This window comes from Lissotriton vulgaris, chromosome 3_1 (assembly GCF_964263255.1).
Source record: "Lissotriton vulgaris chromosome 3_1, aLisVul1.2, whole genome shotgun sequence".
Classification (NCBI taxonomy): Eukaryota; Metazoa; Chordata; class Amphibia; order Caudata; family Salamandridae; genus Lissotriton; species Lissotriton vulgaris.
The window spans coordinates 103,763,242-103,776,530 of NC_141689.1; the positions used below are offsets into that span (position 1 = coordinate 103,763,242).

At 46.4% G+C, this 13,289-nt stretch overlaps 1 protein-coding gene across 2 annotated transcripts in view; it reads left to right on the top strand.

The window, feature by feature from the left end:
* Positions 1-2,506: 2,506 nt before the first annotated feature.
* The window catches only part of LOC147726036 (putative N-acetyltransferase camello), a 37,016-nt gene continuing 26,233 nt past the window's right edge, over positions 2,507-13,289 (top strand). Inside the window, exon 1 of one of the 2 annotated variants that reach the window (XM_086960149.1) lies at positions 2,507-2,698. The gene's annotated coding sequence lies outside the window, so the exon portion shown is untranslated. Of the gene's footprint in view, positions 2,699-2,995; positions 3,129-13,289 lie in introns of those variants that run through there. The other variant, XM_086960150.1, reaches the window with a different exon arrangement.

The following is a 13,289-nucleotide window of genomic DNA, read 5'->3' on the forward strand; positions in this document are numbered from 1 at the left end:
AGGTTGCATAAGGTTGGAGAATAAATAACCTTATACATTCTTCGTTGCCTGCTTTGCTACTTTACATTAGTGACTTACATAATGTTTATGTTTATTGAGTAAGCATCATTTCTCAGTGCATTAGGGCCAACATTGTGTGTTTTTTGTGCTTCTCGTTTTATTAACTATATTATTAGCTCCACGTTGTTTACTAGTTGCTATATAAAATGTAAATCCATGCCGGCATGTAGATATATACATTGTTATGCTGACTGTCTGACAACACTGCTACAGGGTAACATGTCCAAAATGTGTCCTGTTGTATATTGATTCTTCTTGTAATATGGCTGACAGTAGTCATGTTATACTGCACTCAGTAATCTTCAGGAGTACCTATGTTGGGAATCTTCAAAGTTTATCTAAGAATGTGGTATCTACAAAGCATGAAGGCGTATGTTGAACTGTCTATCTTCAACTCAGAGCGTAAAGTGTTGGTGGACGGAAACAGATTTGAGGGAGTTGACTGTCTCTTCCTGTCTTGCTGGTCAAGGGCGGGTTGGGGAGAGTGCACTACCTTTCTTGTTTGGTCAATCTAAGGGGAGTAGGTAGTGGTGATGCCTATTAGTTGTTTTGAGTGTTGTGTTTCACCTCACACTTCACTTTTACACTTTTGCCCCAAAATGCTCTTTTGCCTTCATGATTTTAAATTAGTTCAAGTCGTCTTAGACCTTCTTTCTGTCTTTAATTTTATTGTTGCTGTCTCCCATACTTTAAGCTTTATTTTTATGTTTGTTTCATTTCTTGTTGTAAAGAAGGAAGATGTGTTGTATATTGATTCTTCTTGTAATATGGCTGACAGTAGTCATTAGCCCTTCCTCAGTGTTTTCACCTTCTCAGCTTCCCAGAATACCTGTGTGTGTTCTAATCTGTATTTCAAAATAAAGACCCAGTCCAATCGCGTGCTGCTATAACAGTGACAAACAGGGGAGTATTTTTGGAAACCTTCTCCCCGCTATACTCTTATAAACATTATAAGGAGGTAATGCACTGTGCTCCGCTCATATTAAACCACCTGTTCTCTCGGGTAACACCACAGAACACCCACTCACAATGGGCCAACCCAGAATTGGTCACACACGTCCACCACAGACATTAGACGTTCCTCATAATAGAGAGAAAATATGTGCGAGAAGCAAATGACCCCTCACGGAAACACCACCATCGGGGTAACTGGTATGAAATTTCCAGACAGGCCCCTGTCTCATCATCGGTTATTTTGAAATATAGTTTATGAGTGGAGGGCGACCCTTTCCATTTTCCCTTTTAGCTCCTGTGTGGTTTGTGTGTTCTAATCTGTACCAGAGGGTTCTACCAGTGTCAGTTGATGGTCTGGTCAGCTGGCGAGGTTTTGTACTCAGCTGTGTCCTACAATAAATCTACATGTAATCAACTAAAAGTATCTTGTCATCTATCACCATCCTATTTACAACATGTCTCTTACCACTGTCAATCTTATAGTATATCCACAATAGGTATGAATTTAACTGTTATTTGAGATGTCATCAGTGATGCAAGGTTTTTAAATGACGTCATGTTATAGTATTACACAACTGTGATGTCATTTGTGATGTAATCAACAATGTCATTTAACATTTCATGAGGGATGTAATATGTGCATTCAGAAGCAGCATGTTATAGTTAGCTCAGAATTATAGCTGTTGCATTTCAGTATTTTTTGTTTTTAAACGTTACTTTTGTGTTATTTCAACACCTAACTATATCACTTTAATCTTTGTTTTTTGTTGTGGGTTTAAATTTGCCGAGGGAGATAACTCCCGGGGGTGGGGGGGGGGGGATTCAGTTTGCACTCAGAAGCGCTTCGAAGTCCTGTGTCTCGCAGTGAGCTGAAGCCTGTAGGTCGTGAAGGTGGTTGCTCGGCCTTTCCATCTGCAAACAGCTTAATAAAGGAGGGATTTGTAGATTAAAAGCGCTCGAGCTCTGCAGACAGAAAGGCAGAGTCTAGCATTTCACTTCTGCCCTTGGAGGTTTCCAGTTCCAAGTGGGTTGCCCTGCTCCAACTCCAGTTTATTCATTTGAATTCTGGGACCTGTCGTTTTGTTTAGTCTGTTATATCTGAAGCATGTTCGAGCCAGACCTGAAAGCAGCACTGTGTGCTCCCTCTTTATTGCAGGTTTTTTTTCTGAATAAAAAACGGTCTAAAAAGCTGCGGTTGTGTCTCCTGCACCTAAAAACCCCACGCCTGTCCATTCCCTGCTCACACACTCATTGACCGGCATCCAGAGCGGCCGCGACTGTCCGACACCCCTCTATTGCATCTGTACCAGCCCCAGGGGCGGCAGCAGGGCACGCGAGGCCATCTGTCTGTCACGCCAAGAATGCGGCCTGTCCGGTGAGAGGGCGGGGCAGGGTTTCGATCGGGAGTCATAGATTCCACGCGGGTGCTTTCATCACTGCTGTGTTTTAGGCACAGACCTGCTGCATTCTGGGAGCGCCCCATCCCGGCAGGGCTCGGAGTCCGTTCCCGGCTGCAGCGCATCTGCCCAATCATGTGACCAGCGCTTAGAGGCGGGCGGCTAGTGTTTCCGGAGGCGGCTGGTGTTTCAGGAAGACGGCTCAGTGCAGGGGCCCTGGGGGGAGCCGACGGTCTGGAAACGCTGCAGCGAAGGGCAGAGCCACTTAGTGAAAGCATCCTCTGCAGGTAAGGCGTTCCATCCATCGCGAAATAATCATTTATTTAGGTTTGCACCGAAAACTGCCACTTTCACTTCTGTCTTTATGTATCGTAATTTAAATGTTAACACGCATTCCCAGAACATGTCGAGGGCTGCGTTGAACTCTCTCAGTCCCTGCATTCACTCACAAATCTTACATGCCCTGCAGTTTCCTCCGTTGTCGTTTCTCATCTGTTCATTTTACTTGTCACGTGACTCTCGCTTGGATAGTCTCGACAAGCCATTTCCTGTGGTCACCCTCTGAGCATTTCTTCAGGTCAGGCAGGCAGGTGTGTGACACTCTCAGGCAGCCAGTCTCTGGAGCCTCGCTGAGTGTGGAGCTGGTCGTGTATAGGTGTAAACAGAAGCTCACACATCCCATAATGCAGCTTGCTCCTGGGCAGCGTGAGTGACCAGGTCAGTTCTAGAGACATGGCGTCATTCTACATGGCAATGGACTTTAATCGGAAGTTTTACAGCACTCTTTTAAACATTAAAAAAAATCACAGCTACGGGCCATCGGGTAAAAAAAAACTGTTTGCATGAGATGTGGTGGGCCGTGAGCTAAATGTGAATCATTTCTTTTTGTGGGTTTAAAAACATTGGTCCTGCCCAGAGTGGCCTCTGTTGCAACCTTAAGTTTCCATGAATACGGTCACCCCACGTGTCATGTTGCCGGTGATGCACATCTGTGACACCAGTGATGTATTGTATTGTATTGTAATTATATAGCGCTTACTACCCCTGACGAGACGTCGAATCGCTTTTTCGGCGAGTAGCACGCTACTCCGGGACCCATAGAGGATTAGTGTTGAATTAGTTTAGTGAAACATGCAAGTACATTTTAAGTGGCGGATAGGTTAGTCAGTTGATTGGAATTGGAATGATAGCAGAAGGATAAAGGTTTGTATTTATATAGTGCTTGTTGACGCACGCTATTCAGGAAGCCCATACAGGATTATTGGTGAATTAATATGGTGAAATTTGAAGTAATTTCAGTGTTGGATATTTAGTCAGTTATTTGGAGTGATAAGGATAGTGGAGGGACAAAAGGAGAAGAAAGGTTTGCATTCATATAGCACGGTGTTGAAGCGCTTTTCTGGCGAGTAGCACGCCATTCTGGAACCCATAAAGGATTAGTGTTGAAAATTAGGATAGTAAAATATGAAGTAATTTGAGTTGTGGATATGTTATTCAGTTATTTTGATAGAGAAGGGTAGGTGGCGGGATAAAAGAGGGAAAGAGGTTTGTATTTACATAGTGCTTGCTACCCCTAATGGGGTTTTGAAGCTCAAGTAGCACGCTGCCTCAACAATGACGTAATATGTGAGGTCTTTAGATGGCATCATGTTCTCTAGCATCACACATGTCATCAGTGAAGCTATATCTCAGGCCTTTGAAGGACTTCATGTTAACGGAGATGGGTATCTTCAACATCAATGATGTCATCAGTGATGTAATCAACAATGTAATTTAACATGTCACGAGTGATGTAATATATGAAGTCAGAAACAGGGCACGGAGGTGGCGCATATTATAGTTAGTTCAGTCAATTATAGCTGTTGAATTTCAGTATTTTTTGTTTTTAACATTTACTTTTTGTGTTATTTCAACACCTACCTATAACATCACTTTAACCTTTGTTTTTTCAGTGACATATCTATCTGCAAACATTTGTTTACTAAAAAATATGTCAAATTAAAGTTATGGTTAGCGTTGGTTATAAGAAATTAACATATTTAAAAAAAAATCTGGAGAAACCACAGTTAAAGTAAGTTATGGATATAACTGAAAAAAACACTGACATTTGCACGCTATGGTTAGGACCTCAATGGGAAACTCACACATGACCTGCTATGCTATTGACCTCACCCTAGATGTGGCAGATGCAATTACAAATGGTCTTACAGATGAGATTATATATGATATTATGCTTATCACTAAAGACCGCTATGAATGTAGCATTAATTGTTCGTTTAATAATGCCTTGTTTTTAGGTGCTGTTTCCTATTAGGATACCTATTGTGAGGTCAAAAGCATTACATTTGGTGGGCGAGTAATGGTTTCATGTCTTACTGATGGCTTTACTGTGTCAAAAGTGATAGGGCTTCTGTTGTTTTCAGAAGAACTTCCCACCCATACCCCAGGACCTTAATGGCCATTCTAATTTTTTTCCAGTGGGGCTGCAGGACGGGCTGCCCACAGCCGCCTGTGCCACCTTGGAACCACTCTAATTGCACCCTCCTGCAGTCTGGGGCTGGTTTGTTAATTTTTCTAGGACTGCTATCCAGGCCAGCCCAACAAAATGCACAATGGTGGGATGTCCCCATTCTCCTTAGACATGCAGGTCTTGAAATAAATGAATGAATGAAGGGATTTGTAGAGCACTCGGCTACTACGCAAGTGTCCTGTCGCATGCTCCTAAAGAGAATCAGGTCATCTATGGCCATCTAGCTATCGGAAGTGCAGTGGTGACCTGTTTGTTCCCAAATGACTCCACTAACTCAAACTACAGGTCTCCCTGGTTTGTAAGGTGTCCGTCACACTTCCTACAAATCCTCAAGGTGCTGTTCTATTCCACTCTACTAATTGTAGAGCACATCCTCCTGACCTTATGCATGGTGCCAAAACATACTGCTTATACGTGGCACTGCAATCAACAGCCTTTATGATAGTGCACAACAAATGGAGTAACGTCTTACTAGACCAACCAAAAAAGCAGTTTACAAAGTAATCAAGCAGAAGTAAGCAATTGAAACTCCACACTACTATACCCATCTTTTGAAGCTACAAATATGTTAACATACCTAGAGTGTGGACAGTCAATATAATGGGAAAATTAGCCTCCACCAACTGGGCTTTCTAAATTTTGGTCTGTTTGCTTTTGGAAGCCCTGGACTTGAACATGTTGCAGCCCTTCCAAATGTCAATCATCGGGAGTCGGAGAAACACACATTTGTCACTATCACGGCACTTAAATAAATGTCACACAAATTAAGCAGCTCATTTGCAGCTGTTCCACATGTGCTGAGAGCTTGGAAGAGATTGTAGATGTTTCGAGAAGAATGGTGCGATCCACACGCTGTCAAGCATCATGTTGCTGGACGCTGCGTCCAACACCTTGGCAAGCTTCTTCGCCACCAAGACCTAAGTGGTGTTTCTGCACTCATGTTAATCAGCGGAGGTGCCCCCAAGCTGCAAGGGGTGTCTGGCAAGAGGGGTTCAGCGATGGGCAAAGGATGCTACACCTGGGCTTCTTCTTTGTGAGCCAAACTGACACCATGAGTTTCAGAAATGGGCTTGGCTAATCCGTCTAAACTGTCCTTTTCCAAGATGGAGGTCTGTCCAGAGAAATCTAGCAGAGGCTCCCAGTTCAAGATGAATGGACTCTTCTTGTCGTGTCAGTTCCTGTTTAAGTATATGTGAGCTCAAGTTGTCTCATATCTGGTGTGAGTTCCTTTTAAGGTCTCGCCTGGCGTTAGCAGCGCACGTGCGCTGCTCTCGCCATGCGAGGGCCTTTTGGAATCGATACGGATTCCAGATGTGCACGCGGACGGACAGAAGATGTGCACACAGGGACTGGATGCTTTACTCGTGGCGTGAGACGGACGTACTATATTTTTCCTGTTTATTTCCTACTAAAGTGAGCACGTCTTCGGACACCATGGTTTGCTCCAGTGCCACATAGGGGCACTGCAGTTTCCTCTTGCTTGAATTTGTTGCACGTTTGACTCTGTATTCACCAGTGTGAAGAAATTCATACACAAAATATGCTTGGAACATTTCCATTTCTTTTTTTATGTCTCACACATTGATTTTATTTATTTGTTTATTTTAAAGGTTTTATATAGCTCCGGCTAGACCCGGAGGTATCTGAGTGCTTTACATGAGCATCAGATCATAGTTACAGGTTACATCGTTACAAAGGTTACACAGTTATTAGAGCATGGCGACATAGTTACTTTTAAGGTCGAGATAAAACAATAAGTACGAATACGTAAGGGGAAAAGCAGGCAAGGGGAAAGATTTAGGGGAGAGGTAATGAGGGGGGGAGCGAAGAGGAGGGTGACTGAGACAGCATGGAAAGAGGAGGGGAAGGGTGACGGGGACACAAACTGGTAGATGAGTCAAAGCAACGTCCAAAGTCCAGTAAGCTCTGATCCCAGGGGAAGTGGTATCACTTCTCTATCTCTGTTGCGGGAGGTCCCTTTACGCGGTGGACTCTCTCAGAGGGGTCTCTGAGACTCCCAAGGCCTACATACTGGATCCTTCTTCAAAAAGGGGAGAGGAAGTGCTTTGGCAAGGGGTGCCATACCATACCTCAGCTGTGAGTGGCTCCCTTGGTGCAGTGGACTCTCTCAGCGGGTACGCGGAGACTTCAGAGTATAAAGATTGGATCTTTCCCCAAAGAGGGGAGAAGGAGTGCTTAGTCAAAGGGCACAAAGGACAGGGGGGTAGGCAGACTAGCAGGAAAGGTGAGAGATTCAGGGGAGAAGGGATAGGAGCTAGGGAAGTAGACAAAGAGAGAAAGAGTACTAAATGGGAACACATTTAAATTAATGAGTTATTATAAAGCGTTGGCTAGACCCGAAGGAAACAGAGCACTTTACATGAGGAACAATAATGTTGCAATTTACATCAGTTAAAAATGACATAAGTATCAAGAAAAGCATTTAAAGAACATAGGGGACAAGATGAATGGCGCAAGGAAGGGTAAGGGGATAGGGTAAAGGGGTAGGAGGAAGATAGGACGTACAGACAAGGGGAAAATCTGCCCAAGGACCAGCTGGGTAGGTGATGGCAGAGGGGGGTCCACAACCCATCTCCTCTTTAGCAATATGGTAGCTCCACCGGGAATCAGCCAAATCACTTGGTCTCTACAGTCTGGGGTAAGTTACACAGGTTACAAGTCCTGATGTGTAAGCAGGTTAGAGGATAGGTTCAAGGTCTGATCAATGTCCAATTGTTGTCCCAGGGAAGTAAAACAACGTGGAGGGGACCACTATGGAAGCGATCTTGGGGTCAGGCAGGGGATTGTACTGTACACTGGTGGCCATCTTAAGGTCAGGCATTTGGCAGTTAGAGTCCATTTCCAGGACAATGGCTGCCAGAGAATAACAAATCCAGCGTGCACACACCATCATACGCACAGACATGCACAAGCACATACAAATGTTGGCACACACTCTCATATACACACATACACAAGCACGTAGACGGAGACATCCAAAAACACAAGTACACATAAAATCCCATGCTCTAGTACAAAAACACCCAAGTACATGCACACGCAAACCCCATCACATGCACAGACATGCACAAGCACACACAAATGCGCTCACACTCTCATACACACACAGAAGCACACATACAGAAACTACTAAAAACACATGCACACAAACAATCACAAGCTCCAGAACAGAAATACCCAACGACGTACACACAGGTACTTGCACACACACACCATCACACGCACATACATGCACAAGCACACACAAATGTGCACGGACACTCATACATGAACAGAGGGTGCACACAAGCACGCATACAGAAGCATCCACACGCACAAGCACTCATACAATCCCATGCTCTAATACAAAAACACCCAGGTACATGCACACGCAAACCCCATCACATGCACAGACATGCACAAGCACACACAAATGCACTCACACTCTTATACACACACAGAAGCACACATACAGAAACTACTAAAAACACAAGCACACATACAATCACAAGCTCCAGAACAAAAATACCCAAGGACGTACACACAGGTACATGCACACACACACACCATCACACGCACATACATGCACATGCACACACAAATGTGCACGGACACTCATACACGAACAGAGGGTGCACACAAGCACGCATACAGAAGCATCCACACGCACAAGCACTCATACAATCCCATGTTCTAGTACAAAAACACCCCCAAGTACATGCACACGCAAACCCCATCACATGCACAGACATGCACAAGCACACACAAATGCACTCACATACTTATACACACACAGAAGCACACATACAGAAACTACTAAAAACACAAGCACACATACAATCACAAGCTCCAGAACAAAAATACCGAAGGACGTACACACAGGTACATGCACACACACACACACCATCACACGCACATACATGCACAAGCACACACAAATGTGCACGCACACTCATACACGAACACAGGGCGCACACAAGCATGCATACAGAAGCATCCACACGCACAAGCACACATACAATCCCATGGTCTAGTACAAAAACACTCAAGTACATGCACACACCATCACACGCACAGACATAAGCACACATACAGAAACATCTGAGCGCACCAACACTGGCACTCATAGAATCATATGCTCTAGTACAAAAACACCCGAGTACATGTCCACACCATCACACGCACAGCCATGCACAGGCACAAAATCCCCGTGGGTCACTTGTGCACGTCGCTGGCTTGACTCTGGGCATACTCGCAAGCGTGATGGCGCCAGGGTAGCGCTACCCCCCTGCGGGTGTCAATGTGGGTTCCAGAGACGTTTGTGTTGGTCCCCTCTATCAGTACACCCTTTGCTCAGGAGCATGTGTGTTATTGAATAGTGTCTGTATAATGGTGCTGAAAAATGATGAATGACTGCATAAAACATTTTTCTTGTAAACAAAGTCCCCCCCTGTATTTTCCGACAAGGCACAATCTACAAACTTCCCTATTTCTCTTACATTGACCGGGCCGATTTTCGAAATTAATTCAACCCCGTACCTTACTCGCAACACCATGCAGACATTTCAACATAAGAGACATGCAGTCTTTTAAGTGTTTTCGCGAAATGAGGAATGAATCCTCATTTCACGAAAGCACTTTAATATTTACGGTGCACTTCAACAATACCTTCCCCAAACACTTATAACAAGTACCATAATCACTAACCCCATTACCACCATGTATTTCACCTCATCTGTCTTTTCATTCTTCCCAGCTCAGCAACTAGTAACAGTGTCGACTCTATCCAAATGCAAAGCAGAAACCCTTTTCATATCACAGTTGAGTGTCACAATATCACTGAAAGCATGTGCAGTATTGATTTTTGGGAAGCCCTCCTTCATTGAGGGCATTGCGCTGGGTTTCGCTTTGAATCCCTCCCACCATTTTGTTGTTGTGCTTTCCCCTGGCCCGCCTCCCCGCTACCGCCTCCCAGCTGACCCTCCCACGCTCCGCCCCCCCACTATCCATTTAAGAAAGATGAACCCACGCGCAGCGTCCACGCGCTACGGCCGCGCCGAAGGTGCGCCAAAGGTAAGCCCGTCTACGCCCGTCCGTGCCTGGACCGCGCCCAGCGCCATACCCCCTGGCCCCCGTACCACCCACCCCACCCTCATTACTTACGACGCCTCCACCCTCTTAGCCCTAAACCCCGGCCGACTCCCCAACTGCGCCCAAGCCGCTCCTGGACACACCCATGGACCCTTCACATGCAACTCCTGCAAGTATGACAGCACCAAGACCAACTCCCCATCCACTAACACCAAACAGAGATCCGACACCAACCACCTACAATGCATCCTGCTCAACACCCGCTCAGTCCACAGTCACGCCATCGACCTTTGGAATCTCCTAGACACCATCTCTCCGGACGTCGCCTTCTTAACAGAAACCTGGATGAACGCCTCTTCAGCTCCGGACATCACCATCGCCATCCCGGAAGGCTACAAGATCATCCGAAAAGACCGCATCAAGCAAACAGGAGGAGGCATCGCTATCGTCCATAAGAATTCCATCCGCATCTCAACCAGCTCCGACGACAACCTCGCTAACGCCGAACACCTTCACTTCCAGATCCACACCGACCCCAAGACCACACTCAGAGGCACACTCCTCTACAGGCCACCAGGCCCCCGTACACAATTCAGTGAAGACATCACTGACTTCATCACCCCACACGCCCTCCCCTCCGAGGACTACATTCTACTGGGAGACTTCAATTTCCACCTGGACAAGAGCAACGACAGCAACACCATCACCCTTATGGACAACCTCGACAACCTCAGACTCAAACAACTAGTTAACACCCCCACCCACAACGCAGGACACACACTCGACCCTATCTTCACCTCCAGCAAACACATCTCCTTCAATCACACTTCAGTTCTCCATTGGACGGACCACAGATGCGTTCACTTTGTCTACAATAAGACCACAACCCACAATCACCCTCATCCCACTCTACAAAGAAACTGGAATAAAATCACCATCGACCAGATCTCCTCATCGCTTCTTCAAAACCCCCCCGCCCACTCATCGAACGCCAATCAAGCAGCCATTAACCTCACTCAATGGCTAACCAACAGCGCAGACAACCTAGCACCTCTGAAAAAACGTCAATCCAAACTAGGCAGCAAAAAGGCCCCCTGGTTCAACGATGAGCTTAAGAAATCCAAGAAACTCTGTCGCTCCCTTGAGAAGGCCTGGAAAAAAGACCCAAACACCAGCACCAAGGACGCCTTCAAAAACGCCACCCGCCTTCACCACCAATTGATCCGAACCGCCAAGAAAGCGGCATTCAAAGACCGACTTGACAACAACGCCCACAACAGCAAGGAACTATTCAACATCGTCAAAGAATTTACCAACCCCACTGCCAACTCCAACGACATCACTCCCTCTCAAACTCTTTGCGACTCCCTATCTTCGTTCTTCCACGACAAAATCGCAGACATCCACAACAGTTTCGACAACCATCCCGAAGACCAACACACCCAACCTTCCGCCGCACCTTCACCCCCCTTGAACATCCTTAATGACTGGAACCCTATCTCCACTGAGGACACCATTCGACTGATGAACTCCATCCACTCAGGATCCCCCACAGACCCATGTCCTCACCACATCTTCAACAAAGCAGATTCCATCATAGCACCACACCTCCGAGACGTCATCAACTGCTCCCTCAACTCCGCCACCTTCCCGGAAAGCTGGAAACACGCCGAACTCAGCGCCCTCCTGAAAAAACCCACAGCTGATCTCACCGAACTCAAAAACTACCGCCCCATTTTGCTCCTACCATTCCCGGCCAAAGTCATCGAGAAAGCTGTCAACAACCAGCTCGCCGCCTTCCTCGAAGCCAACAAATCCCTCGATCCATCACAATCCGGCTTCCGAGCCAAACACAGCACGGAGACCGCCCTCATCGCAGCAACAGATGACATTCGAACACTACTGGACAATGGAGACACAGTCGCCCTCATCCTCCTTGACCTCTCCGCAGCCTTCGACACAGTCTGCCACAGCACCCTCATACAACGCCTCAACAACGTCGGAATACAAGGAAAAGCTCTGGACTGGATCACCTCGTTCCTCGCTGGAAGAACTCAGAGAGTCCGCCTCCCACCGTTCAAGTCGGAGTCCACCGAAGTCATCTGCGGCGTGCCACAAGGCTCTTCACTCAGCCCCACCCTCTTCAACGTATACATGAGCCCCCTCGCGGACATCGCACGTCAACACAACCTCAACATCATCTCCTACGCTGATGACACTCAGCTGATCCTCTCCCTCACCAAAGATCCAGACACCGCTAAAACCAACCTACATGAAGGAATGAAAGAAGTAGCCGAGTGGATGAAGCACAGCCGTCTTAAACTTAACTCAGATAAAACAGAAGTCCTCATCTTAGGCACTTCCCCCTCCGCCTGGGACGACTCCTGGTGGCCAGCGGCCCTAGGAAAAGCACCCACTCCAACGGATCACGCACGGAACCTAGGCATCATCCTTGACTCCTCTCTCTCGATGACCAGACAAGTCAACGCAGTTTCATCATCTTGCTTCAACATCCTCCGCATGCTCAAAAAAACATTTCGCTGGATCCCCACCGAAACTAGAAAAACGGTCACCCATGCACTAGTTACAAGCCGCCTGGACTACGGAAACACCCTATACGCCGGTACCACCGCTAAACTTCAGAGAAAACTCCAACGCATCCAAAACGCATCAGCCAGACTCATACTAGACATCCCGCGTAAAGACCACATTTCAGGTCACCTAAAAGACCTCCACTGGCTCCCTGTTAATAAGAGGATAACGTTCCGCCTCCTCACCCACGCACACAAAGCACTCTACGAACTTGGACCAGAATGCCTCAACACGCGATTATCCTTCTACTCCCCCTCCCGCCAGCTACGTTCCTCCAACCAAGCCTTCGCCGCGGTTCCATGCATCAACAAATCCACCATGGGAGGAAGATCCTTCTCCTACCTAGCAGCTAAAACATGGAACTCCCTCCCCATTCACCTCCGCCTCACTCAAAACCACCCAGCCTTCAGAAAGCAACTTAAAACCTGGATCTTCGACAATTAATTCCCCACCCTCCCTCAAGCGCCTTGAGACCCTCTGGGTATGTAGTGCGCTATATAAATTTTCTGACTTGACTTGACTTGACATGGAGCTGTATCTTTTTCCTAGTAGCACATACTTAAAAGAAACATACAAATAGATATATACCACTGTTATATAGTTATCAAATCTTCTGATGCATAACACGTGTAAAAATACATATAGAAAGGGACTTGTCATTCTTA